This window comes from Balearica regulorum, chromosome 1 (assembly GCF_011004875.1).
Source record: "Balearica regulorum gibbericeps isolate bBalReg1 chromosome 1, bBalReg1.pri, whole genome shotgun sequence".
NCBI lineage: Eukaryota > Metazoa > Chordata > Aves > Gruiformes > Gruidae > Balearica > Balearica regulorum.
In genome coordinates this window covers 57,830,552-57,858,061 of record NC_046184.1, presented here as the reverse complement: position 1 = coordinate 57,858,061, position 27,510 = coordinate 57,830,552, and the positions used below count along the sequence as shown (strand labels likewise).

At 51.3% G+C, this 27,510-nt stretch overlaps 1 protein-coding gene across 3 annotated transcripts in view; it reads right to left on the bottom strand.

The window, feature by feature from the left end:
• Nucleotides 1-19,122, bottom strand: part of ELFN2 (extracellular leucine rich repeat and fibronectin type III domain containing 2) — a 53,197-nt gene extending 34,075 nt beyond the window's left edge. Inside the window, exons 1-2 of one of the 3 annotated variants that reach the window (XM_075742875.1) lie at nt 18,631-19,122; nt 1,668-1,848 (exon numbers count right to left, since the gene is read on the bottom strand). The gene's annotated coding sequence lies outside the window, so the exon portion shown is untranslated. Of the gene's footprint in view, nt 1-1,667; nt 1,849-3,045; nt 3,127-18,390; nt 18,479-18,630 lie in introns of those variants that run through there. The other 2 variants (XM_075742876.1, XM_075742877.1) reach the window with 2 other exon arrangements.
• Between the last annotated feature and the right edge of the window lie 8,388 nt (nt 19,123-27,510).

Sequence of the window (27,510 nt, the reverse complement as noted above, 5' to 3'; positions counted from 1 at the left end):
AACGATCCTGCCAGAGAACATCAGCCCTTCCTGAGGCTGCCCAAAGCTGCTACTGCCCAGCAGGGCGTGCAACGAGGGGTCGTAAGGGATGGGAAGCGCTGGAGAGGGAGTGAGGAAGGGACGCTGCTGAAAGAGGGAAAACCAGGGCCTGGGATACACCAAAAGAGGAAGAAAAACAGCTGGTGCCACCAGGCAGAAGTTGAAGGCAACAGTTTGGGTGGAGAGGCAGCTGGAGAGGGGGACAGCGCGGAGGGCTGACAGCAGGGAGATACACTGGAAGATGCACCCTCTGTGCCGGCATCACCAGGCAGGACCCGGGCAGGAGGGGAGCAACCCATCACCTCCTTCAGGGGACACCACACCGGCACCACTGCCAGGGCTGTGCTGCAGCACAGGCCCTCTCGGCCCCTTCCCCTTGGAGAAACGCAGCAGCCCCAAAATCTGACTCAGAAAAACACAGCATCTGTCAGAGTCTGTGCAGAGTCTGAAACCATGGCCTGGCAGGTGCAAACCCTCAAACCTCCTCTCCAAAATCTGCTCCCTTGAGGATGCCCTCTTCCTGCTGCCTTGCCAGCAGCTCCTTGCTTTAGGGTCTTATTCGGGGAGAAGGCACCTCCAGGCACGTCCGTGCTCCTCGAGGGCCGGCAGCGTGGCTGGGCCTGCCCAGGCGATGGGAGAAGCAGCTGCTCCCTGCTCCCCTCCCGTCCCCACACCGCAGCAGCTCCAGCAGCACAGAGACATGGTATGGAAATAGTGCAGCTGATCTTCCTGCCTTTCCCGCAGAGGAGCTGGGCAAAGGGGCACCGAGGGCAGCCCCAGGCAGCGGGAGGCCCTTTCAGGTGCTCCCAAGAGCTTTGCGCCCCGAAATGGGTCAGGCTCGGCACAGGGCCCCTTCAGTGCCTGTGCAGGGCACACGGCGTTCCCAGCTTATGAAACACACTGTCTCTGGCAGGAAAACATCCCTTCCAGCTGGGCAGGAGCACCAGGGGACAGCAGATAAGCAGTGACAAAGAGCATGCCCATCACCCCAAAAGCTGCACCGGGCTGGGTATTCAGAGGAGGTACCTGGCTAGGAAATGGAGGCCAGCACCCTCCTCAGGGAATCAGGATACCCAAAATGTCCATGAGACGAGGAGAGAGGAGGAACTCCCCCGTGCGTGCCCCGCTCCCGGCAGCGTGATGCCCACTCCTGCTCTGCTGCAAGCTGCATCCCCGAGGGGACCCAGGCCGCAGAGCCCAGCCGCGCTGCTGGCCAAACCAGCCTGCTGCTCTGCTGCAGCAGCATCGGCCCGGCTGCCCCTTCTCCCAAGAAACAGAGGAAGGGGAGGAAAATGCTGTAGGGAGAAGAGCAGACAGGTGTGTGCCAAGGGAGGGGTGGGGAAGGAGGGGAACACATTCCGGACTGCGTGCGGGGGACCCGCAGCGCTTCCCCCTGCTGCTCTGCGAACAACCCCTGCCCGCACACGCACGCAGAGCTGCAAGGAAAGGGGGTCGGAGGGGAGGGAGCAGCTCTCCATGATGGGGGGGCCTAATGAAAGCCTAGGTATTTTTCACAGCGTAGCAGAAACCCCTGCCTTTCCCTTCCCTCGCACCTCTGGGGAACAAGCAACGGGAGGGAGGAAGGGATGGAGAGAGGTGCACGGAGCTCGGTGCCGAGGCTGGCTTACCTCGCGGTGCCTGTGCTGGGGGTGCCCAGCTGCGCGGGAGGTAAATCCAGGGCTCTGCTCTCCTCGGCGAGTGCTGGGAAAGGCCTCTCTTCAGTCACATCAAGGAGTGGCCTGTGAGTAGGTGCTCCAGCTCACCGCTCGATCGAAGCTGCCATGGATTCATTGCGAACGACTTCGCCTTCTGTGAGGAGAGAAGGAAAGGGGAGGGAGAAAAAAAAAAAAAAAAGGAAAAAAAAAACCACCAGCTTAAGACTTGGAGGGTAGATTCACTTCTTTCTTAGGTTTCCAATGGCAACTGAATATACCACAGATGAAGATCCAGAGTGTGTGTGTGTGTGTGAATGTGTGTGTGTGTGTGGGAGGGACGGAGAGATGCACAGCTGCTGAGTCCACAGGCAGTGTGGGGTGTGAGCTAGTCAGGGCGTATCGGTGATTATGGGAACAGACAACTGGATATGGGCATCAGAGGAGACAGACAGACGGATGGAAAGAGATTTAAAGGATGGAAAGAGGATGGCCCGTATCCTAAGAGCCTAGCTGTCCCACTGCATGCAAAAAGGAGACAGCACCTGGCCCAGTGCAGGGCAAGGTGCTGACGGAGCCGCGCCGGGAGAAGGTGAAGTGTGCCTACACATGCGGTCGCACGCACACAGACACGCCGCCTCCCAGCCCTGCTCACATCACCCGGGCACACACCCCTGCAAGCACACAGTTCACACTCAGACTGCTACACACATGCTGTATACACACACACTGTACACACACACTCTCACCCACCGGCCTTTTCATACCCCCACGCATCATCTCGCATACATCCCCTAAAAATTCAGAGTACCTCCAAAGGGTGAGATGCTTCTCCACATACATCCTGCACCTGCAAGGTTGCACAGCTGTATTAACATGCGCACGTGATATTTCAGACAACCATCACACAGCCACATCAACTCCACCCAGGCTGTTCCACCACTCGTATCAGTACACAGCAAAAACATTTATGTACAGCACAGCAAATACTGACCACTGCACACATGCATGCTGAATGTCTGAACATATCTACCACACACAAACTTCTGACCACTTACATGTAACTGTCACTGCACAAATGCGCATCATTTAATAAACCCACCTCCATATCAAAGACCAGAAAAACTGCCACGTACACACACACACACAGACACAAACATCTACATCAGTGCAAACAGCACAGCAGCATATCACAATGCACACATCTATAAGAAAAAAAAACACATAAAACATCCTCACGCACTTAGGAACATAAGTCAAGCAAGCACAACCGGCTGTATATCACACACAAATATATAATGCTTACGAGTTGCCTGCAGCATACAAACTGATCACACCAGATACTGTTACCTACCTAACTCAGCCCACACAGCGGCATACCATCCTTCTGGATCCTAAACGCTAGCCCCAGCATCATCAAACACCAGCCATATTCTGTCACATGGAAAACACAAATACTCATCAACATCCAACACAGGCAGACAAACACAAACTATACATGAAATGCAGACAGCCAGCATCACTCACCCAAAAAAATGACATTCTTGAAAGTTATGAAGCTGGAACTCACTTTGGAGACAGCTGTATTATTCTGTGTACCTGCACGGGTGCACATGCAGACACACATACCACTGCCACACCAAGTCTGCTTAAACTGCCTCTGTCTGTGAGATCTTCCCTTTGTTTTGCACTTTCTCTAGTTCTGCCCATTCTACCATCTCCTAGCAAAGCCCACGTATCTGTCCACTGACACGTGTTGCAGCTCCTGGAGGCAAAATCTCTGGAGCAGAAAGCCTATAAAAGCATACACTCTCATCCCTTCTTTCCCCCTTTCTCCTGGTGTTAGATGTGCATAATTTGCATGCAAAGAAGGGTGCAAGGTCCCACCAACCCCGAGTGCTCTGAAATTGGCTGATAGTGCCATCGGAGGACATGACTGCAAAACCTAAGCCTGGTGAAGAAGTACATAAACCCTTATGGGAAGCAGGGATTTGGGCAGGAAGATGCCAGCTTCCCCCAGGCGAGACAAGGAGGTGCATGAGGTGGGTAAGAAGGGGCGAGGAAAGGAGGGGACCAGGGACGGCACGGCGAGCACTCTGCCAGGCTTGTTTAACAAGCTTGGTAATGTCACAGCGTGATCCTGCGAGTGGATGGCGGGGAGCGATCAGGGTTCAGCATCAGGGCAAGCACCTGTACCTGTGTGCCCCCAGGAAATGGGAGAGGTACAGGAAAGCATGGAGGTTTGGCAGGGGAAAAGCACCTGGATGCAGGTGCAACTGCAGGCATGTGGTGCAGGGCTCTGTGGCTGTATTGGGGGCACTGGAGCAGTGGGTACTGGCACAGTGACAAAACGAAGGGGTTGGCATAGGGGTGGCATGGACACAGGTAACACAGGGGTTGCAGTGGGGTCTGGTTCCAGCCAGACTTACAGCCTTTCCCAGCCCTTCTCTGGACAAATCCTGAGCAAGCGGATTATCCCCATCAGGATGAAAGGAAGGAGTCCACAAGCCATTGTCCTGTGCTGTTGGACGGCCATGGGCTCCAAGCATGTACAGACACACCTCGGTGTAAGTCAGTGAAGCGTACATTGCAATAGCCTCTTCCAGGATCTCCCTGCCCTCCCACGCATCGTGTGCCTGAGCACCCTGCTTCCACAGCTCTTCACCAAACACCCCCCAGCCCCCTTCCCAGCGCATGCAAGTACACCTTGCCCACCGTTACTCAGGAATGCAAACTCTCTGCTCCCCAAAGCCACCTACCTCACACCTTCCCCCAGAGCACTCCCACCTTCCCACGCCTGCATCACATGCATGTTCGTGCGGCAGCACGAGAGGAGCAGGAAGAAACATGTGGGGAAGCCCCCACCACCACCTCAACCCCTCCAAACCACCCCCTCTTCCCCTCTACCTCCACCACCCTCACCACTCACTTTTCAGAAGTGCTTTGAAGGAGTAAAAATCTCCTCTGTCTCAGCTGAACTTGGCCTGTGCGCCCCAGCAATTTCACCTTGCTGGGAGCGTCTGTTCCTCAGCACTATGCTCAATTGTACCTGCATACCTCTTCCCACAAACACTCGTTGTGCATTACAGGAGATGAATAATGCAGGCTGAAAGGGGACAAGTGAGGGAGCCTTTTGGGCCTCAGCAAGGCACGTGTACAGAGCGGAGTGGAGATGGAGTTGCCTCGTTTGGTCAAAGCTAACAGATGCTGCTGAACCTGGAAAAGCCACCATGGCCTGAAGTGCTACTTGGGTTAAAGTACGGTCATGAGGGCAATTGAAAGAGGCTTTTGGACTCAGGATTTCTAATAGGTGCTGAGAGGTAACACAGAGGTGTCATGTGTGGGTAGGCAAGGAGGATCTTCATCTCCGAGACACTTAGCCCTGAGCTAAGCAGCTGAAGAGAGCCACTAATGGAAAAGGGAACCATCATCCTAAACTGACCTCCAAACCATCTGCTTCTGCGCTTTGGGGACATGGAAGAAGCACCATGACTGACTAAACAAAGGACAAGGGAGAGTGAAAGCAAGGCAAACAGGAGCCAAGGGGGGATGCGTATGTGTGTTTGCACATGTACGTCTGTGCGGTGTTCATCTTGTTCATCTCAAACGGATGTGTTTGGCCTCACCTTCACATGCCTGTTTTGTGCTGGCAAGCAAGGAGACCTGGAAGACACAAAAACACATGTGTCTGTCAGCATTGCCATGAGTCCATCTGCGTGGGATAATGCTGAAAGGGGGCAATGTGGACAACGTGGTGTCATGTGTGCACATGGGTGTGCAGGAATGTGTGACCTCTGGTGAGCATCTGTGTGTTAGTGTTGTGCATGTGCCTGGGCAGTGGACTCCATGTATCAATATATGGAACATGTATGTGTACATGTGTGCATCCAAGTGCTATACTATAGGGTGAACTGTGCATATGTGTGCAAAACTGTTGTTTGCTGAAAACATCGGTGCATTTGTGAGGTGTCACAGGGAACAATGTGTCCTCTGTGGGCTGTCTTGTGTTTGTGTGGCAGCATTTACTCCTCCGTGCGACACCAATGTGTTACTGCACATCTGCAGAGTGAGCATCCTTTTGCTTGTGAAAGCAATGATATGAGTACAACAGAAAACTATGGTGAGTGTGCACGTGCTGCGTGCACCCCTGGTGTGTACAGGTTTGCAGGGACAGGATCCCTCTCTGGGTGGAACAGTCCATCTGGCTCCTGCACTGCCTCTCCTCCTGGTCTCTGCTTTTCCTTTCTTGTCTTCCCTCAGTTCCCCTCGCTCACTGGCAGCAGCGTTCTCTGCCCTGGGAACCAACTCCCACACACCAACACATAGCAAGGGAACTCCTTTCCTTGCATTTCCCTGGTATCTTCCTGTACCAAGAGCCAGAAAGCGAAGAAAAACCTCACTGGGCAACCTGAGCTGGTCCTATTCCCTTTCCATGTCCTTGTCACCCATTTCCAACCCCCAGGAACTGCATCACAAACTCACAAACTTTCACCCAAACCCACAAACTTCCACCCTTAAACCCTGAGCACCTCAAACCAGACTCATGGCTCACATCCAAAATGTGGGGCCATCTAAAGTTGACACAGCTCAGGTAAGGCAGCTCAAGGTAACAGAGTTAGGAGACAGCGGTCCCTATAGCTGGGAATATAGAAAGCTTCCTGCAGCTACAGTGATACCTGTTTGACTGTCAATTTCCCAGCCAGAATCAGCCACAGCTGGATTTGCGGTAAGAAACCTTTTGCACAAATTGTAGTCAGCACAGCTCAAATTCACGCCTCTGGAGCCAAAGCAACATGTCTTAGCTGCTCTGTCATTGCTCCCACATCAGAAGGCTAAACCTTTGGCCAGATCCCACGAGTAAACTCCAGGCTAGGATCCAAAGCATGGAGCCTGCCCACATGGAGCACCTCCTGGGGCAGTGGGACTTGAGCAAGAAGAAAACCCCAAAGCCATTTCTTTATTCCTTTAACCAATTCTGCAGATCACTACCTTCATCCCAAACACCTCTACATGTTTGTTCTGGGGTTGATCTAAATTACTCAACTCCCCAAATTGAAATGCAAACAACTGGCCTCCATTTCAGGCTTTGTTTTTGCCCTATATCCCAGTCTGCACCTATTCCCTCTGGAGGGCAAAACTAGCACACCGGAGCCAGATATGAAAATATGCACACCTTCCTTGGAAGGCTTCATGGGCTCCCAGCAAGACCCAGTTTCATCCAGGTACAGGATCTCACTGTTTTGCCTTGAAAATGAAGCCTAATGCTTAAGCTGCATCTCTTTTGCCTTGAGTGCAGTCCCAAATCTGTGACATCCCCAAACATCACCCAACCCTATAAACTGAAAGCCTATAGCCTCTAAACTCAATTTTGTCTCCTTCAATTTGACCCCAGGTTTCTTTTGAACGGAGATCCAGCCTTTCACCTTGTTGCTTACCGGCAAGGCAATGTACTATTTACACATAAGAGTGCTCAGTGCCAGATCCCTTCCACAATGTTTTACCCCACACTGTACAAGACAGGCTGTGAAAGTCCAGCCCTCTGATCCGGCGGGCAGCGGCAGCCATGACCCACGGTCCAGGTCTCCAGGAGTCAGGCCAGGATATTCCCAGGGTTTTTTTTTTTTCCCCAGAGAGGAGCCCTGCTCACAGCTAACATAGTTTAGGTGACCTTTTCACTGCTGGCAATCACAACCGGGAAAAACAGCATTCTGTGTTAATATTTAAACGCCCACTACAAAAAGCACAGGGACAGCCTCAGCACCTATTTGGGACTCCCCCTGCGCAGCACCACCAGCATCACTACTCGCTCACCCCGACTCTTCCTTCACCTCGGGCTCTCCCCCCACCCAGCTCTGCACCCTTCTCTCCCCTGCTCGGCTTCATGAGCAGCTCCTGCCGATGCCTTTCCCGTGTCCTGCCCTGCAGCCTCACCAGCTTTCCCGGCTCTGCTGGGCGTGCAGAGAGCGAGCCCCTGATTACCATTCAGGCTGGATTCTCATTAGGCAGAAATGCCCCTCCAGGAGATCCATTAACAGTCCATAAGGTTAACTTAATCCAGCCAGTCTTGTGTGGTCTCTGCCCAAATTCCCTATTACATTAACAATCTTGAGCCTTAATTAGCATGTGAGGCAGAGGTGGCATTATTAATGGAGATAATACGGAGTATTAAGAATAAACAGGCCAGGCTGCCTCTCCTCCACCACGCATGCAAATCCTCTTCTGTGCGGGAACGGTGTGAGCTTCCCCCACGGGCAGCACACGCTGAGGAGCTGGGGTGCCCCAGACCAAAAACAAGCCCAGGGACGTGTGGCCAGGCTGGTGCAGGAGAGCAGTAGGGAGAAAACAGGATCCCAGAGAGACCCTTGATCTGCTCAGGAGAAGAAGGGCTGCTAATGAGAGGACGGTGTGGCAAGTCCTGTGAGAGAAATCCTTGCACTGGGGAGGAGCAGCCATGTCCCTGGCTAATGCAGCCATCCCATCTTTCTGAGAGGCTTGGGAAAGCAAGGCCAAGGTTGTGCGATTCTCCATTCCCTTAAACGCTCAATTCACACTGCTATATGTGTGCACATAGGATAATATGATGGGTGTATGCCCTTGAACACGATGTGCAAGGAGGGGTGTCTGCCTGATGGGGAATGGGCTGTAGTAGCTGGTTGCAGCCAAGGAACATGGTCCTCATGAGCCTCCTTTCTGATGACAGAGCCCCAGTGCAATGAGAACACATTATGGGATGTGGGGGGGGAACAGGTGAAGGAGGGAAGCAGTCACCAGTGGGATCAGAGAACAGAGAGACTGGGGCTCCTGCTCGGCACAGCGGGGAAGGGATGGGCCCCTCTTGGGACAGGCTGGTGGCTGGGTGCACAGTGGCCGGTCAAAACAGCTTGGTCACCACAAGTAAATGATCAGCGTGGTGCAGACCCTCTCCCACCCCACGCAGAGCCATTCACTTCCCAGGGAGGAAACACCACCCCCTGCCCCCCCCGGGCTGAGAGGAGGGGAGAACTGGTGCTGCCAGCAGCAGCAAGGCGCTGGGGGAACAAAAGTCACAAACCAGTCGGGGCTGCACAGTGTGCCAGCCAGGCTGTGCAAGGAGAGCTTTGCGTATGGCCTGCTGCCCTCCTGTCATCCCGCAAGCCTGACACTTTCTTCTAAAACATGCACTTGCAAAAGCATAAGACAAAACAGGGGAGGAGTGAAGCAGAAGCAGCCAAGGCAAGGTAGCAGAGCCTAATGACAGTGCCTCTGGACTGCTAATTCACACCTCCAGCAGCACCCAGCAGGCTGCAGGGGGAGCGGGAAGCTCGTCACAGGGACCTGCACCTGCAGGGAATGGCATCCTGGCTTGTTCCTGAGGCCTGAGCCATGCTATTCCAGCTGCACATAGCTCCATTGTGATCAGCGTGTCCCTCTGGGCTTTGCAGAGAGGCTTTGTGCTGGGGGCACTGATCCCTGAAGCACAGAGCAATATCCCCTATGTCTTGGCCCTAGAGCACTGGCCGGCGCTAACCCTTGCTTAGCAAAGAGCGGTGCTGCAGGCTGAGGCTGCTCTCTCCCAGGGCAGCGTCAGGACGGTGCTCAGCATCAGCCCAGCTGCCCTCACATGCCCAGAGGTGCAGTGGGAAGCAGGCAACGATGGGGGTCCTGAGCAGAGCCCAGCTCTCCCACTTTCCAGCACAGCAAGCTCCCATTCCCCCAGGCCCACCAGCCAGCCCCTGCCAAATCCATTTGTCCAATCTTGCGCTTTCTACTAATCCTGTTGAGCCATCCTTTAAGTTGCTCTGAGGCAGAGATAGAAAATACAACCGATGCCTTAAGAAGCTTCCCCTGACCTTGCTAAATTCAAGATAAAGGGCTTTGATTTAAAAAATTGCAGTGGGGGGTCTGTCACTGATCCATCGCATGGATTAAAGGAAAACAAACAGAGACACAGGATGCAGCTGGTGTTAGGTGAGCAGACAGGGAAGGGAAGAAAGGTTACAACCAGCATGGGGGAGGAGACAGAAAAAAGGAAAGGACAGAAAGTGAGAGGGGAAGCAGAAAAAATACCTTCCTCCATGCCATCTCCACACTTGACTACAGGTAGAAAAGCTCTATACACGCATGGGGTCGTACAACATGTCCCACCACCTTTCTTGGTCTGTAAGGAAGAGCAAGGCAGCTGCACTGTCCCATGGTGTGACCAGGCTGGGAACAGGCTGCTGGGACTGGAGAAGAGCTCGTCGGCCCACGAGAGGTACCCAGTGAGGAGCAGAGACTGAAATCTCAAGGCATAAATGGCTGCTACAGAGATCTTGCCACCACTGTCTTTCCTTCTGATGCTGTTCAGGCTTTCTGCCTTTACACCTTGCCCCCTCCTTCACACCAAACCTCCCCCCTCATCTCCTCCCCTTGCTGACAGTACTGTACCTCACTCTCCCAGCTGCCTGTCCTGGCCCAGGTCACATCTCACAGCATCTAAGCAGACTTTTCACCACTCACCTCAGTCCCATACAGCCCTTAATTCAAAGGTTACTCAGAACAGTTTTCCTCTGTAGGAAATGTCATCAGGGCTATTGAGGGCACCTTCTTCTTTCCCTGTAACCTCCAATACCCCAAGGCTGTTGCACCCCACCAGGGCTTTTTTCTTCCTGGCATGAGCCTATTTCCTCACTCTGAATCTATTCTGTTTGAAGACTACTCACAAGATGGCTGATGTTTCATTTTCATTCATCTTTTCTCCATCACCTGGCTGAGGATCTCAACTAGCCAGGAAATAGGAGAAAATACTAATTTCAGCAAGGGTTTTGTTGCTGAATCTCTCAATCTGCCATAAAAGAGCCTAGTCCTGGCCTGGGAGCTGACTCGGGTATCTCTTTCAAGGGGGTCAAGATGACCCTGTGCTGTGCTTAGGCCTGAGAGCCTCCACATAGGCAGTCCATGTCCTCTTACCTTCTCCTCCCACTATTCTCCACTGCCCATCACACCAGCAGAACATCCAAGCCATATTTTCCCAAGACCCTCTTGTCTACAGACTGTCCCACCATCAATCTTCTTATCTGAACATCCTTCAGTCAGAGCCCCAGTCAGATCTCCATCAGCTCTGGCCTTCTAATTCCCTCACTTGCTCAGTATTGACCAGTCCCAACTCTTGCCTGTGCTGACCACCACAACCCACGCTCAGACAAGCTATCTCCACACCCCGAGGTCCACTTCAAAATTCCCCTTCATATTTTTCAAGCCTCCTAGGATCCTGCCCAGTCCTGTCTTGATAGCCAAGGGCACCCTCAGCTCTTTTCAGAGTTTTTGCCCAGCTTCTTCACCTCCTCCTACACCACGCCACTGCAGCTGACACAAAAATCTTCACCTGTGTGGGTCCTGGCACAGTTCATCTTTGCAATGTCACTTCCAACCTAGCAATGCTCCATGTCCTTCTATCACTACAAAGCTGCATTGCTGTAGTCAAGGAAGGGGCAGCTGATAGATGTAGAAAGATTAAAGGTGAAGGACTACTGGAAAAGAGACAATAGAGACCGTAAAATGAGACAGGTCTATAAAACCACAGATGACACAGGAAGGGTAGAGGGGATAGGTGTTAATTGTCTTTTCCCACCCAAGAATCAAGGGTCAGGAAATCAAACCAGAAAGTAACAGGTTCAAGACAAGTGACAGGAGGTCTTGTATTGCACACTGCATGTTTAGACTGCAGAACTTCCTACCATGAGATTTTATGGATGCTAAAACTTTACCTTACATCAGAAATTGGCTGGACAAATTCAGGGAAGAAACAAATCCATAGAGACCTATGAAGTGTACAACAGATCTTCTAGCACAAGGTCCTTCAGCCGCACATCACTGGAGGCTAAAAGAGTGTTCAGAGGAAGTGCTCCTACACAGCTGTCCTGTCTTTATGGTCTTCCCTCTTTCAGCCATTGTTAGAGATACTGGACTGGAAGGATCTCAGTCCTGGCTCAATAGGGACCTTCCTATATTCCTACAGCTTTCCATAGCCAGGCTGACCCAGAAGTCAAGGGCAAATAGTAGCTATGACTAACAATATCATTTTGGTGCCTTAGATCATATTGGAGATGGATGGACAAGGGAATAAACAACAGAGCCCATTCCAAGAAGGATTTTTTTTTGCTTCTGCCCTAAAGCTGGAAGGTGGTCTGAGGGCATTTAAACCAGTCATCCCAGTACAGATCCTTGCTGGGAGTAACATCTGTGCTTGAGTGCTAGCCCCCTCGATGCCTTGTTCCAGACTTTTAAAGACCAAATCCCCTTTCCCTGTTGATAAACACAGAGCCCTTTCAGCGGACCATCTGCAACAGGGCCAACCCCCTTGAATTCCCTTCCATTTCCCTGACCTGTCTATCACACTATTCACGGCAGCCTCTCCACACTAATCCTTTTATTATGATCTGACTCAATTTTCCTGGCCTGTGACTGCAATGGGGAGAAAAAGGAGGGGTGTTAATCCTTCTGACCTTGTTGTCCCAATTCTGGACCATCTGTGACTAGGAATTCAGAGGAGAGAAGTCTGATCCTTCTGACCCCACTGTCCCCATGCCAAGCCATCTTTTTCTGGAAAGAGGGAACCACTTGCTTTGGTATGCTCAGCCTGTACGCTCCTTGAAAGTTGTTGTGCCAAAGCCTTTTTTCACCTACAGGCACTTCTGACAGGATTTCTTCCTAGACTAGCTCTCCAGTCAGAGAGGACGGAAACATGGAGGGAATAATGTCCTCCACCTCCATCAGACTCTGTTTACCCATTCCTCCTGCAGCACGTCTCTGCTCCCTCAACAACGTCTGCAGGTTCTCCCCAGCCATGAGACAGGGAATCAATAAAAGGTGAAAGACAATCAAACATCTCTCGAAATTTTCCTGGCAATGCTGCATATGAAGAAGAGGCCTTGCAGATCAGTCCACCTCCATCACTGGCCAAGTCTAGCTTGTTCTCTCCACCTCTTTTCACCACCATGTGTTTCTTGCTGCAAGCAGCTGCGTCTCCATAAACCTGCCAGACTATTTCATAGTCGGTCAGAGCACTCACACCAGGAAGCTTGCATGTATCCTCAGAGCCAGCCAAATATTCTCTTTGCTCAGCCTCATCCCATACCTCTGACTTTGCCCATCTTTTGCCACCTTAAATAATCTCTTCCCTTCCTTGATGTTTACAGTCCTCAAATACTTGTAAACTGTTATCATATCATCACTTAGCCAACTCTACATATTTAGTTCTTTTAATCTCTCCTCATAGTCCCTCCAGCCCTTTCATCATTTTTGTTGCTCTTCTCTGAATTCCCTCCAATTTATCACCCTCCTTCAGCTAGCGTAGCACCCAGGTTTGAATGCCAGGTTTTCCCAACTGATCTCACTAAAGCCTTGGAAACAACATGAATTGGGACTCCCTTGTGCTTCAAGGCTTAACGTTTCTGGTTCATCAGTACACAGATGTCAGGAAAGCTAACTCACTTCACACGTGGCACCAGGTAATACAACTCAAGACTATCTCTTAAAGCACAGGACCTCTCCCCAGGGAGAGGAAGAAGTAGATTCATGAGGGGTGGGGAGAAGAAGATACACGGACAGGTAGGATGGATGTCCTCCACCTGAAGATGGCACACAACTACACTTACATACTTACCTCAAGAAGAGACGTCAAGCCCAAGAGATGGAAAAGGTGCATATACACAGACATACAGATGTGCTCACTCCACAAATAAACTCATATACAACTACCTGCATCACACACAGGCACATACACAAATGCACACAGGAACACATATACATCGATAATAGAGATGAAGCTGAGGAGGTAATGACATACATGTGCACATAGACTGTGCATGCACAGATGTAATCTGTCCATACAAGAGGACAGGACAAAGCCCAGCAGAAAATGGTTCTCCCCCTTTTCACAAAGGCATACATGTTCTCATGCATAAACCAATGTTCCCAGAGGAAGGATAGCTCATGGAGTCCTCATAGTAACCTAAAAATACACGGGCAGCTTTGACCCATCTGGTCTACAGCTTGAGCAGAGCACATGAGCCATGGAAAGAATGAATACAAACATATGACACCTTGCCTTAAGGCAACTGGTAGCCTGTACACCATCCTGAGGCACAGTCTGCACGTCTACAGCGCCTTCCATGGTGATTAGCTTATCACCCAAGTCATTCAGAAGTGAGGTGAGTGCTGAGGAGTATAGAGGGGAAGGAAGGGACTTCCCCACAGGCCAGTTGTGGCAGAGCTAGGGATCACTCCTGCTACTTTGTGACCCCCTCCCCAAGTCATGTTACTGATGATCCTTCCTCATAACAGTATCTGCTCCCTCTCTGCTCTCAGACTGACATCCACAAGAGTCAAAAGCACCCACAGTTTCTTGCAAACAGTCTTTCCTCTACAGCTTACCAAAACCAGATGGGTGTTAACCCTGTATGTGGGTGTCTCTGTCTAGGGAAGAACATGGGTTCTTGGCCCCCAAACACATCTTCTCACCTCTGTGAAACTCATGTTGCACCATCAGTTCCCCAAAGCATTATCTGGAACAAAATTCTATGCTAAAGGGCTGAAAAGCTGGAGATGTACTACCCAGCATGACTGCAGATGGGAAGGAACAGCCCCAGCACATCAGTTGGGTCAGCACAGGAGGATGGATGGGCCTCATCTTCAACAGCAGGACAGATTCTCCTACAGGGATTTGATCCTGTGCCTATCTCCATGGCATCTGGTCCTATGCTATAAGGCACCACGTAGCCACTGTGTTTACCCAAACCCGTGCTGCCTGGGAACCTTAAAGATTCCCTGCAAAAGGCAACATCTAAGGACCAAACCCATCAAGTCATTCACCTCAACTGGGCTCCTAATAGCTTGTTTCTCACCCCTTATAATGCCATGGAAAGAGTGACAACTGCCCTTCCCTCCTTCTGTACCTCAGCTGGTCAGCTGGAACTGGGTTTCCTCTTGGCTTATGAGTGTTGAGCAAATGAGGTCATTTCTCCTCAGTGACAGAAAATTATTTGGTCAGTCCTGTCCGTGCAGAAAGCAGTTCATCTCAGGCAATGGCTAGGTACTGCTGAGCTCCCAGGAGACCCAAAAAACTGCTATAATCCCTTGAAGACGAGGTCGGGGAACGGCAAAGCAAGGCACAAAACTAACACCGGCTGGGGAGCACAGGAAAGCCAAGACACAAATGCAGCTCTGCTAAAGTGAAGCTGTAACTGCTGCCAGACCATCTCACCACTGAAGCAAACACAACAGCAGTTCCACAGTCATTGTCACCTCCAAAGTGCCAAGCTTGACTCATCTGTGGCTTTAAATACAGCCTTCATCTGGTTCACGGATGCAGGAAACCCATCCTGACCCAGCAGAGAGAAAGGGCTGGAGGTGGGTCACAGCCCTTTGGTCTGCTCCCTGAGCTTTGTACTCTCCTCTTCCAGCCCAAAAAGAGGACTTCACCCAACCCTGGTGCGGGAGGTGGCTCCCATGCATTCAGCCTGCCTCCCTTCAGTGGCTCAACTCCACGTCCTCCTTCACCCCTGTTCCCACACGGAAAGGCATCAGGGGACGCTGAGCTCTGCCCCTGCAGAACCCCGAAGAGAGCTCAAGCACCCGCTGTAACTCAGCATCAGGACCAGCCCGGACATTCCCCACCAGCAGAACCCACAGTGCTACCAGGGAAGCTCCAGCTTTCCCCATACCTGCCAGCAGCCTGGGATCCATCACTGTGCAGGACCGCTCTACTCCTCTGTGGAGGAGAAAAGCAAAAGCTCCTCTGTTCCCAGAAAAGAGAATATTTTCCTGGAGCACATTTGCTCTGCACCTAAGCTGCTCCTGTCCTACTCTGGTGCCTGGGCATGAATGAGGGCTGCAAGTGTGTTTGGGGGACATCACATCCCTTTCCCAGAGCAGGATGTCTCTCATCAGTTCACAAGAGTGTGAGGACAGAGGTGTTCCCTGCATGTCCTCGCCCCTCCCTCACACTAATAAAAGAAAGAACTTAGCCCAGGTCCACGCTTACAGGGACCGAGGGAAAAAACACAATATTTGGGATGAGGGAGAGAGCAGCTGGGTCTCTCTCTCTCTCAGCAAATGTGCTGATATTTTCTGACACAGCTGCTGACAGCACTGGGAGGTTTCAACAGGCCCTGATGTGACCACTAGCTTTTTTCCCAGGTGAGCAGTGCTCTCCACCACTCTTCAACAGGGTCAGATGAGGCAGCTGCACTCTGCCTGGAGCTGCACCCGGCTTCTGACATGACCCCGGTAGGAACAAACATCACGGACATCATCACAGCTATGCTTCCCTCCCTCCTGTCTTCCCCTTCTGCCTGTGATTTTCACCTCTCTGATTTCAACCGCAAGCTGCCCCCCAGCAAAAACTACACCTCTGTATGCCCCCCTTTCCTAAACGCCCTCTCTACCCTCCAAGCAGCTTCTGCTCCACAGCTTAGCTTTGCACCGGCGCAGTGGCTCAGGCAGCATATTTCCAAATACCCACTTTGCCTGGAGCTGGGTAAAGAGAGGCAAAGGCCACGCATCCACGGTTCTTCCCTCAGTGTCGTAGTTTTTAACGGGGGAAGAGCAATGAAGGTATCTTGCTTCCTACCGACAAATCTGCATGCTTGTGGGCTGGATGCCCTGAAAGCCAAACACCTCCCAGATGAAAATAGTGGGGTGAGGAGGGTGGCAGGTGGGGAAGGGGTTTGGGAAAGGGGCAGGTGGGAAAGGAGGGAAGGTTTCTGGGCTGGGGAAATCAGTGGGATTAAAGTGGCCATTTCTCACCCCTGGCACCGCATCCGCACCCCTCCACTCCCTGCAGCTTCCTCACTGCTGCTGGTACAGTCTGCACAGAGGCGGGAGGCAAGAGGGGGGCTGTATTTAAATATATTAATAATGCATACTCCATGCAAATGAAGCTTCCTTTGAATATTACATTAGTGATGCTGCCAGGCTGCGCTTCCCAGGACCCAGGAGTGACGGTGTGTGGGGGTACCAGGCGGGGCAGGGGAAGGGGGATGCAGGTCACCAGAAATCCCCTTGTACCCTGGCACAGCCCCCTTCCTCCTCCTTCACCCCAGCTCCCCCACACCACATACACTCCCGCTCCCTCCCACCTCCTGGTGCATGACAAATTCCTTGGCTCGCAGCATGCATTGCAGCCAGGCTCCCCAGTCCCCCAGGCCCCCTCCAGGGACATGGAGCCCTCCCTCCCCTCTCCCTATATAATCTTTGCCCCCCCTGTCCAATCTCAGCAATCCTCTCTTTGCTCCATAGCTTAGTTTATAGCTCCCTACCTCCAGGGTGGGGAGAAGGGTTGTGCTCTCCAGCTTTTAGAGGAAAAGGAGGGGGAGCAGCTCCTAAGTCTGGCCTGCACATGTGCACCCACTTTGTGTGCACACACTGGCCCCAGCAGCAAACGCTTGCGTGAGCCCAGAGTGGTTGCAAATGGACCACGGGCTGAGCACGGCTGCAAGATGTACGCGCCCGCAGCGCACGAGCAATGCTCTCCTCCCCATCGCTGACACCTCCTTCCCTGGGTGCTTGCAAGGGTGTTTGCAAGCATATTGTTTGTGCACAGCCACCCCCACCTCCGCACACATACACACATGCACACATGTGTGCTCGCGTGCACGCGTGCAGAGGTAGGGGGGAGCCACACCAGCACACACACAAGAGGGCATTACGCACAGCAGCTCCCGAATATGCTGCCTGCTGCAGCAGGAGCAGATTTATGCTGCCTTTCCCCAGCCAGATCCAAGCTCTGGAATGGGAACAGCAGCAGCTGTGCACTCCTGCCTGTCCTGGGATGAGAATAGGATGCGTCTGTTCATCTTTCTCCCCCACGCCTCCTCCTTCCCCCCTCCTCTTGCTCCCATTCATTCATTCAGCTTCTCCTTCCCCCATCCCATGCCCCAAAGCAGGTGGATCTTTATGCATAAAAATGTGGGCACGCTTTCTCTGGTGGAATAAATGGGCATGCAGACACCCTGCAAGCAATGCATATACACATACGTATGCATTTGAGTAGCTGTCCTGGGCCCCTACATAAATATCCAGCTCCCACCACTACACGCACACACTCACACACCCGACAGACACCACGCAATGACTTTTCTGCAGCCAGTCAGCCTCTCAGCAGAACAGTGTAAAAGCAGAGCAGCAATTTACTCACTCCCCTGCATCCAAAACAGGCGAATGTTCACACACCACACACACACACACACACACACGCACTCTCTGCAAAGGCTCCCCGACAAAGTTTGCAAAGAGGCAGGGAGCAGGGGGTTGTTGGATGGAGAAGGCTGTCTCTTTCTCCCTCCCATAACTACATGCAATATACATATATGTCTGTGTACCCATATCTGTATATGCACATGCATGTATGTGGGGGGATATATACATATAGCTATAGCTGTAAATATATATGTATACACACACAAAGACACACATACATATACATACATGTATCCCCTCCTCTTGCAAGGTCTGAACAGAAGCAGACCAGTCAAACCCAGCTGCGTGCAGCAAGCCCTGGACCTATTCACCATCCCAATCCTAAGCAAGTGCATGCACACACACACACGCACATGCACACACACACACTGAAAGAGAGACCTGTCTCCAAGCCTCTCTCCCTCCCATCGACCCCATGTGGGCATTATCCCCCCGCCCCCCCCCCCAGCCCCGGCCGCTTCCCCATCTCCCTTGCACTCACCCCTTGCCTTCATCCTCAGATCAGAGACACCCACCCCCCAGGGAGCGCATGCACGGGTTGGAGGATAAAGGCAATCCATCCATCCTGCCCTTCTCCCCCCCTCGGTCCTCCCCCTCCAATCTCAGCCGCTTCTCCGAGAGGCGACACGGACGACAACAGGGAGCCGAGGACACGCGAGGCAGCTGCACAAGGGCTGCACACGAAAACGTGTCACACACACGCACAGACACATACACATACCTGCTTCTGGAGGGGCGATTGCTCCCAGCTTCCATACGGGGCATGACAGAAACGAAGTGGAGGCACAAAAGACCCCTGTCTTCGAGCAACTTGCAGCCCTGCAGATGGGGGGGGTGGGTATCCCCCACCTTGTGTCACCCCTTGGATCTGCGCTGTCCCCTGCCCCACAGCTGTCTCATTCCCGGCTGCACCTAGGCAGCACTCCCAGCCACGCACACACGCGAGCACGACAGGCGGGGACGGAGCAGCAGTCCAGGGAGGGCACGCACAGCCGGAGGATTTGCTGCCTTCGCCGCATCCGCATCACTGAGGGAAGAAGGCAGAAAGGGCTGTATTGGCATTTAAAACGCAAGCGATTAATTCGCCACAGGCTCGGCTGATAGGGCTCTGGGACCGGAGCCGGCACTGCTTCTCCCAGCTGGGAAGGCTGTGACAGACGAAGGTCCCTCTCCCATGGAGCCAGCTCCGAGCTCTCCTCGCCCGCACAGCCACCGCTCCGGTGCAGGCGGAAAGGGGTGGGCCTCCACCGGAGACATGAGCACACATGCAACAGCTGCTGGGGAACTGCACACACACACACACACAATTTCCTTACAACAGCTGCTGAAGAGCTACACACAACATACAACAGCTTCCCAGGAACACACACAAGCAACAGCTGCTGGGGAATCACGCACACACAGAGGCTACAGCTTCTCAGAATCAAGTCACCCACATGAAAATACAACAGCTTCTAGGAATGATACAGGTACAACCAACAGCTCCTGAGGAGCTACATATACACACGTATGCATGCAACAGCTATACACCAGCTGACACAGGTATGTACAACAGCCGTGGGAAGGTACACCTTGAAACATGCCCCTGCGGTATTTGCTAAGAAAATTGACACACAAGAATGCAACAGGAGGTGGGGGAAAACCTTTCATCCACGCACAAACGCACACATGCGACTGCTTTGGGCAGACTGTGCTTCAAACACCTCCTCAAATCACCGCACACAGAAATGCAAGAGCTCCTCAGAAATCACCCATTAACAACAAACCCTCACGTACATGCAACAGCTTATAGGAAGACCTTCCACCTCCCTATGCCCAAATCCACACATGCCATCACTGATGGAGATCTTGCCCACAATCAGAAACAAATATCCATGTGCAGCAGGTGCTGGGGAGCCAGCCACAGCTCAGCCCCCGAATACTGCACTCAGGCAGTAGCTGCTAGGAAACCACCTTACCAAACGTGGGGTAACTCTTAAGAAATTACTTCCCAGCCCCTTGACAGAAAGCACAAATATACATGACAGCTAGACACAAATAATCCCTGCACAGACATGCAGACACACAGACAGGACACGGTGCATCCCTCGCACTCACCGCAGCTGTGGAGGGACTGCCTGTCTCACTCGGACGCGTGCAGACATGCAACAGCTGCAAAGAAACTTAGGAACATAGGACATTGGATGGGAGCTGGCTTCCTGGGATGTGCAATCCAGTCTCCTGCTATTTCAGGCAACCACATCATATAATCTTGCTCAGAAATGTCTCAAGGTCTGTCCTAACACTGTGAGACTATGTGGTCCCTGCTCTGAGGCTGTTCTGGCCCCTGGCTGCTCTGATGTTAGAAATCTGCCCCAACACCTACATTTACTGATGACCAGTTCACACCCACATGCTGTGGGTGACTGTGTCACACAAGCATGCATGGAGGTTGCAACAACAAATGAAAATGCTCTGAAACTTCCACTTGCAGCTGAACAGACACCATCTGCACCCCATCCTCACACAAACATACACACACGCAACAGCTGGGTGAAGACATTTCCCTCATAAATATCAACGTGCTTGCAACAGCTTCTAAGAAAATAGACACCGATGTGCACACGGGTACAAACATACAAACACATGGAATCTCTGATGGGAAACTAATGACTTTCTTCATGCAGTCCAAGAACTGTAGAGAAATTACTCTGCTACACACACCCCACTGCAAGCAGCGCTATTATTAAATGCATTATATTGTAATGTCCAGTTGCATCTAAAGAAGCTCATCTGTGGCCTGCCTCCCCATCTTGCTAGTTATTGTATAAGTACAGAACAACGTAATTACCCCGTCTGTCTCACACCTGCAGACCTGCAGCTCATTTGACCCTCTGCACATTTTTCTCTGTTTGGAGAGAAATAATCTCATGCAAATCCAAATCTAGCAAGAACGGGACTGCCCTTAGCCTTCTCACATGCATACAACAGCCTCAAGGATGGGACACCAAACCCATAAACGCTGTTCTAGGGACAATCAGTAGCCCTAGGGCAATGAGTTGCCTCACTCAAAACACAAGCAACAAGTGCAACGGACCCATCTACACTCCTCACAATCAAATCCCAAAGATGTAGCAAAAGCAGCCCCAGGCATCACACACCACCTTGATGGCATGAAGAAACAAGCTGGTCCACCAGATACAAACACACAAGGGCATTAGCCCTGTTGAAAATGACGCTTAAGAAACTTGTTGCATTCTCTTTTACCCCAAACCTGCAAACCCAAGTGGGAAAAAAACAGAGACTCACATACAGAAACACACACTCCTCAGAGAGACAAGAGGTGAGCAGCTCTGGGGACACTTCTGGATGTTCCTGGACCGTTTGTAGATGTCCGTTCCCAGGGGATTAAATGCCAAAGCTACTAACTCCACCTGACATGAGAGGAGAAGAAAGCTTTTCTTGGCAACTACAGACTTTGATTTCCTTGTTTTTATTACTTATGGCCATGGGTTTTTTCCTCCAAGCTTTTTAAAGCTAAAAACTGAAGGAACAGGGACTTGCTTCCATCTTTTTCTACCTCCTCCAAGGACAGACACTGTCTAATCTTGGAGGGCATTGAAGCTGGAGGAAAGGTTTCCAACTCCAAATCAATGCAGGATTTGCTTCGGTTTGAGTTCCTCCAGGATCATCTTGCAGTCTGTTCGGGATCGGTCTCCTGCTGGCACAGGTCCATTCTGCCCTGAAGTGCCAGGGCAGGATCCTTGTGCTGCTGGGACCCGTGGGGGTCAAACGAACCCCACTCATACTTCCACTGACTCAGGAACAATACTTAAATCCAGCAGAATATCCCCAAGAGACAAGCAGAAGCAAGCACCACATCCCCAGCAGTGTGAGACATTTGGGTCCTTGATCTGATTGGAAGCCAGGCCCCCCGATGCTTATTCGTCCTTTTGCAGATGATCATCCAGAGGGTAGAGAAGCTCACCCCCATGTTTATTTTGCAGAGACTCTGACCTTGTCAAAAGCCCTGGAAAGACTCTGTTGTTTGTTACTTCACAAGTTTAAAAAAAAAAAAAAACCACCAAGGAAAAAAACCTCCTAAGGACGTCATAGATACTTTAAGTCAGCTGCAGAGGTGCGTCATTCTCTGTGTCCAGCACTACGAGGAATAATCACCTTCTAACTCTTTTTTGCCAATGTCTCTGAGACCACCACCATCCAGCCAGGCCTGACCTCTCTTCCCCTGTAACGGGGATGGAAACAGCCCTGAGAACCACCTTGGTTTACACCTTTCTGCTGAGCTGCTGCTCTGTTGGGCTGCTACATCCTCTAAGACTGGAGATGCTGTTAGGGGTGAACAAGGGAGCTGACCTTATTCGAGCAATTCCCTAGTGTTATTCCAACATATGCCAGGGAGCTGTTAAGTCCCGGAATAGCCCAGAATCTGAGAGTCACAAAGGTGATGATAAAACTGATTTTTTAACCCTTTGTGCCCAGACTAGGGAATACTGGCAGTAATGTTCAGCATGAACATTACTCTAGGGAGGAAGAGGTGGGAGCGCAGACAGCCATCCCCCCCTCTCCCCCATCACCTTGTGCCATTTGCCCACAGGGAAGAGCCAGGCAGGGAAGGCAGCCACGCAGTCTGCCTGCGCTGCCTTCGGTGTGTGCTGCCAGGGAAGGGAGTCTCGCTGGGAGTGTTTCCAGCTCGCAGACCCAGCGGATCAGCCCTTCTCCCTCTCTGCCTCTTCCCCTGCCCGTCTGCCCATCTCCCCCAGGGGTACAACTGGGTCCCACGGCTGGGGAAAACGGGGCCCCGGGAGAAGGCTGGGCTCTGCCCTCGCTGCAGTCAGAATCTCTCCGCTGATCTATACTGCGGTGAGCAGTGACAGATTGATTTTACAGCTCTGCTTGGAGCCGGCCGCTGGCCCTGGGCTGTGGATGAATCAGCTTTCTCTGGGCCTTGGCTTTTATTTCATTATTTTCCTGCAACTTCCCCCACAGGCAGCTAAAGAGAGAGCGAGAGGGAGAAAGACGAAGTTGGCAGATTTTCTTCCCTGCTCGTGTGCTCCCAGCCTTCCAGCTTGGCTTTGGGACTCTGGGAGGAGGGACGGAAGGGATTGTTTTCCAGGGACTGACAGCTGTCAGGAATAAAGACGTGAGGCTCCTTCTACATGGGTAGCTGCACATTGCAATGGCTGCGGGAGACGGCAAGTACTGCGTAAGCGCTATGTAGCACGAACAGTTCCTGCACTGTTATGCCGATGCCTCGTTCTTTGCCAAATGGAGGGGGGCATTTTTCATTACGAGGGGCAGCATGTTTGAAAATAACATCCCATGAGTACATTGGACATTAACCTCCTTACAGCCTCCAGAGTGGAAGCGCTTCCAGGTTCTCCCCTAATAGCTGTGGACCTAGAGGAGAAGGCAGGGGCTGTACACTGCTGTCTGCCAGGCTGAGAGGTCTCTGAGCATGCCACAGCTAGGAGGTTCTCCTGAGTTAAGGTAGCACCTCCAGGCATGGAATTGACCTTCTTCCCTCTCCTGGCTGTGGATATTGTAGACATTGCCCAGGGGAAGCCAGGCTGAGTCCTAACTCTGTTGATTATTGTGCCACCGAGAAGAGCAACAGTGAACTCAACCAAAGAGTGAGCAGTGAAATTAAAGGGCAGAAAGGCATTAGGTTTTCCAGGCCTGGTCTGGAACCACAGTGGGATAGTTCAAGCCCTCAAAGGCCCCATTAGCAGAAGGTAGTCTGAAGCAATTGGTGTCCCAAGGAAGAGTGGAGAAGGGAGGGACCAATCCAAAGTGCAACAGGTATGTTCCTCTGCACATCTCCAATACCTTGGGAGTGAACAGGAGCAAATCTCTGCTCTGTCAGACTTGCTGCTGAAAAATCACTTTGTCAGAGCCGAAGATCTATTCAGGGGGTCCCTCACCTGTGCTGGCACCTGCCCTACAAGAGGAGGAACAGCCAAGGGAACCCACTGCCAGTTTGGTCTGTTCCAGCCTTCTTCCCACACGCTTACCTCCCAAGAGGGGCTTCACATCACTGTGGGTGGTACATTCATCGCAATGGGTTCAGGATGCCTTGGAGCTTTTTCCTGCCTTGTCACAGAGCTCTCCAACAATATAGACTGCCTGGGGAAGGAGGCTTCCTCAAAGAAGAAATGCTAGATTTACTGATGATGGACAGTTAGGACATTATGTCAGTGGCTCCCCAAGGCTCAGACATATCCTTTCTCTATCCACCTGCCCTTGAGCAAGGATCAGAGAGTGGCCAGAATGGCTTGAAGATGGCCAGAATGGCTCAAATCCTCAGAAGACAAGGGCCGTTTGATCTGTAAAGATGAAGGGGTGGGAGGGAAAAAGGAGGGGAAGGGAAGGGAAGGAAGATGGGAAAAGCAGGAGAGAGAGGTTTCCCAGAGGTCTGTCCCAGCAAGAGGGGAGGAGGCAGCAAAGTCCGTCTCATCCATTTTGTGTAATCTTTTAATCTCCTGGTTTTTAATCTTTCACATCAGGAATGAGAGACATCATTAAGAGTAGAAGAAATCCCAGTTGGAAGGGAGATGAGGATGGTGAAGGAGACAAAAAGGTCTCTTATTTCTAGGGCTTCTGCCTTTTTCCCTTTCTCTAAGTCTCTCTCTCCCCTTCCTTTTTTCTCTCTGCTTACCAGCAATAATATATTTAGTGACCTGACAGACACAGAAACACACTGGGGGCCTCAGCACCTGGAGAAAGGTCAGTGCCATGGCCTCTGTGTGATGCAGGTTGAGCCCTCCCATGGTGACAGTCTACCATGGCACAGAGGCACCAGGCTCAGTGCCCCAAGTCATCTTGAAAGGATCTTTTGGAGCCAGAGATGAACAGCAAACATTGCCAGCAAAGTCTCTTCTTGTTAAGAGTCAGGGTGACCTGAAGCAGCCAGCCCACCCCTTACCAGGAGAGGAGAGACAAGTTTTTGGAGGGCAAGGGAGGACCTGGTGGCATCTGACTGCCCTGTCCCACAGCCTCAGGCTGGGTGCTCCTGTGTCTCAGCTTCCCCCATCTGTCCAATCCTGTGGATAATAATCCTCACCTGGGAGGGTGATTGTGAGAGGTTAATGAATTAACATTCGTAAAAGCTTTAGATAAAGGGCTAAGGATTATCACTGTTGTTATGCATGGAAACAGCTCCTAACGAGCATTTCCCACCTCCTCCCTCCTGCGAGCCCGGGGGATCATCTGACACAGATCCTGCTGCACAGGAACTCCCCCAGAGATGGAATTACAGGGAGTGTAACGGAGAGGGCTGCAGGCTGCCAGAGACGCTAATCAGGGGAAGACAAATTGGGGGCACTCCATTAACCAGCAACTGGGCTGTGGGGTTGAGAGCCTCTCCAGTCACTCTCTAACCAACAGCGACGGGTCCATCCCACTCCCATCAAAGTTCAGCAGAAAACTGGACACTTGCCCTTTCAAGGCTGTCGACTGACCTGAGATAGTTGTGCAAGATACATTCGCTTTAAGGAAAGCTTAATCCCAAAAGGAAACTTCTGTGCTGCTGGCTTGGGGCAAGATTCAGAAACAACCCAGACAGACACTCCCTTCATAGGCATAGGAAAAGGCTAGCAGGGATCAGATTTTGGTGTCTTAAATCTTGCGCAAAATGTTTTCCAGGCTGAGAATGAGAACTAATTCAAAGCAGGAGTCTTAACATGATATATCTCTCCCTTACACACGAGCGTAACCTCGAGAGAGAAAAGCCCTCCCTAACTCGCCTACTAAAAATACACCAAACCACTTAAAATGGCTATGTTAAAAGAGAGCTGGTAATTTGATAGTGGTCTCCACTTAATTAGATTAGGCTCTTCTTGAACTCAAGGGCTGCAAGCAGCTGATCCTCCTTTCATTTTAAGTATTATCCTGTCAGCTGCCACGCTGACGTGACCATCGAGCCTCCTCCATACTTGGTCCTCAAGGGATGCTTGACAGAGAAACCCTGGGGGACCAAAAGCTGTTGTCAGGCAGTAACCCAGCAGAGCATTTAAATATGTGGCCCTAACCCTGCAGTGAAGTGTCTACTTGATGGAGCAGGGGCAAAGTGTTTGCTCAGTCAGGGAGAGGTTTCAGGGTCTGCCCTACAACCGGGGTCCAGGGGATGCAGCTGGAACGAGCTTTCTGCTGAAACAACAGCTCGTATTCAATGGTCAAGCAATACTCTTCCTGGCTTTCCTTGCCATGTTCACATACCTTTTGCCTTCACTTTCCGAAACCTGTTTATGGCAAGAAAAAATGCGAACTGGACTATGGCAATGAGTATGAAGGTCACAAGCAGACAGAGACTGACCAATTTTTGGCCAAGGTGACTGGCTGAGGACCTTTACAGAACATGTGAATGTACATTTCCTTGATATCCCATATAATGAAGAGGAAATGGATGAATTAAGGGTAAATTGTGTGGTTACTGATGACTGGAGGTGAAATCATGGTCCTCATCCATGCTCTGAGCAGTTGGATCACCAACCCTGCCATGGACCGTATCTGTGCGGCACAGATAAGAGGTCCAGCGCAGAGTGGGTGCACCTGTACAGTGCCCTGCCTGGGCTGCTTAACACTGCTGAAAATAAAACAGTGCTGTGCACAGCTTGGTGACAAAGTATTTCAATCACATCTGGGGTAAAAATCAGTCTCTCTGCACCACAATGTGTGGGAATTTACACTTCAGCTAGGCAAATGGCAAAGAGCACAGTTAGTCTCCCCTGCAAGGAGAGACCAGGGGACAGCACTACCTTGGTCTTCCCCTCAGGAGACTAGAGCAGATGTTAACAAACCATAAACATAGTCAGAAGCTTTTTTAATATATCATGTTTTCCTGATTTCTCACCTGGAAGGAAATAAGTGACCTGCTTGTAGGTTACTGGAGCTAGTTGGCAGAGTCTGTAGTCTGAACATCATCAATAGCAAGACAGAGAGTCACCAGAAAGGGACAGGTGAAGTTGTTCTGGTCTTAGGGCAGGGGATGGACTTGGTCAACTCTTGAGGGCCTTCTCAAGCCTCCCTAGCAATGTAATCGGCCAGTTAGTACCTTTTGCACGAGTCCAGGTGCTGCTCTCCCTGGAGTCTGATCCACTTCTCACTCAAATCCAGGCTAATTGTGGCACTAGTTTTAAACTGCTGGATTGGACTGACACCCTTCCTAGCCAGTTCCTTCAATCCCTGCTCAGTGAACGTTACTCTGTCCCTAGCAGAGCTGTATTCTGCACAAGTTGCCCCCTCTACAAAACACCCCCAGATCTGGAGAATTAAAATTCCCACACCTTTGCTCTCCATCAACAATGGAGGAAGTTGGCTTAAACAACAGACAATTTGCTATTCAATATGTTCTTAATTAATATTAAAATCTATGTCAGGTTGTTTTGTTGTGGTTTGCTTTTTAAAAAAAAATCCTCTATCTCTTTGTTATTTATTCGTTTCGATTTTTTATTTTACCTCGTTAATGTAGTGGTGATTTAGATGCAGTTTCCTCTCCCTGCTGCACTTAATGAGTCATCAGCTTTATTCACTCTCACCCGCGTCCTCATGGGAGCATGCTTTGATTTTCTAGTGGGTGCATGAAAACACAGATTAAAGCAATTAG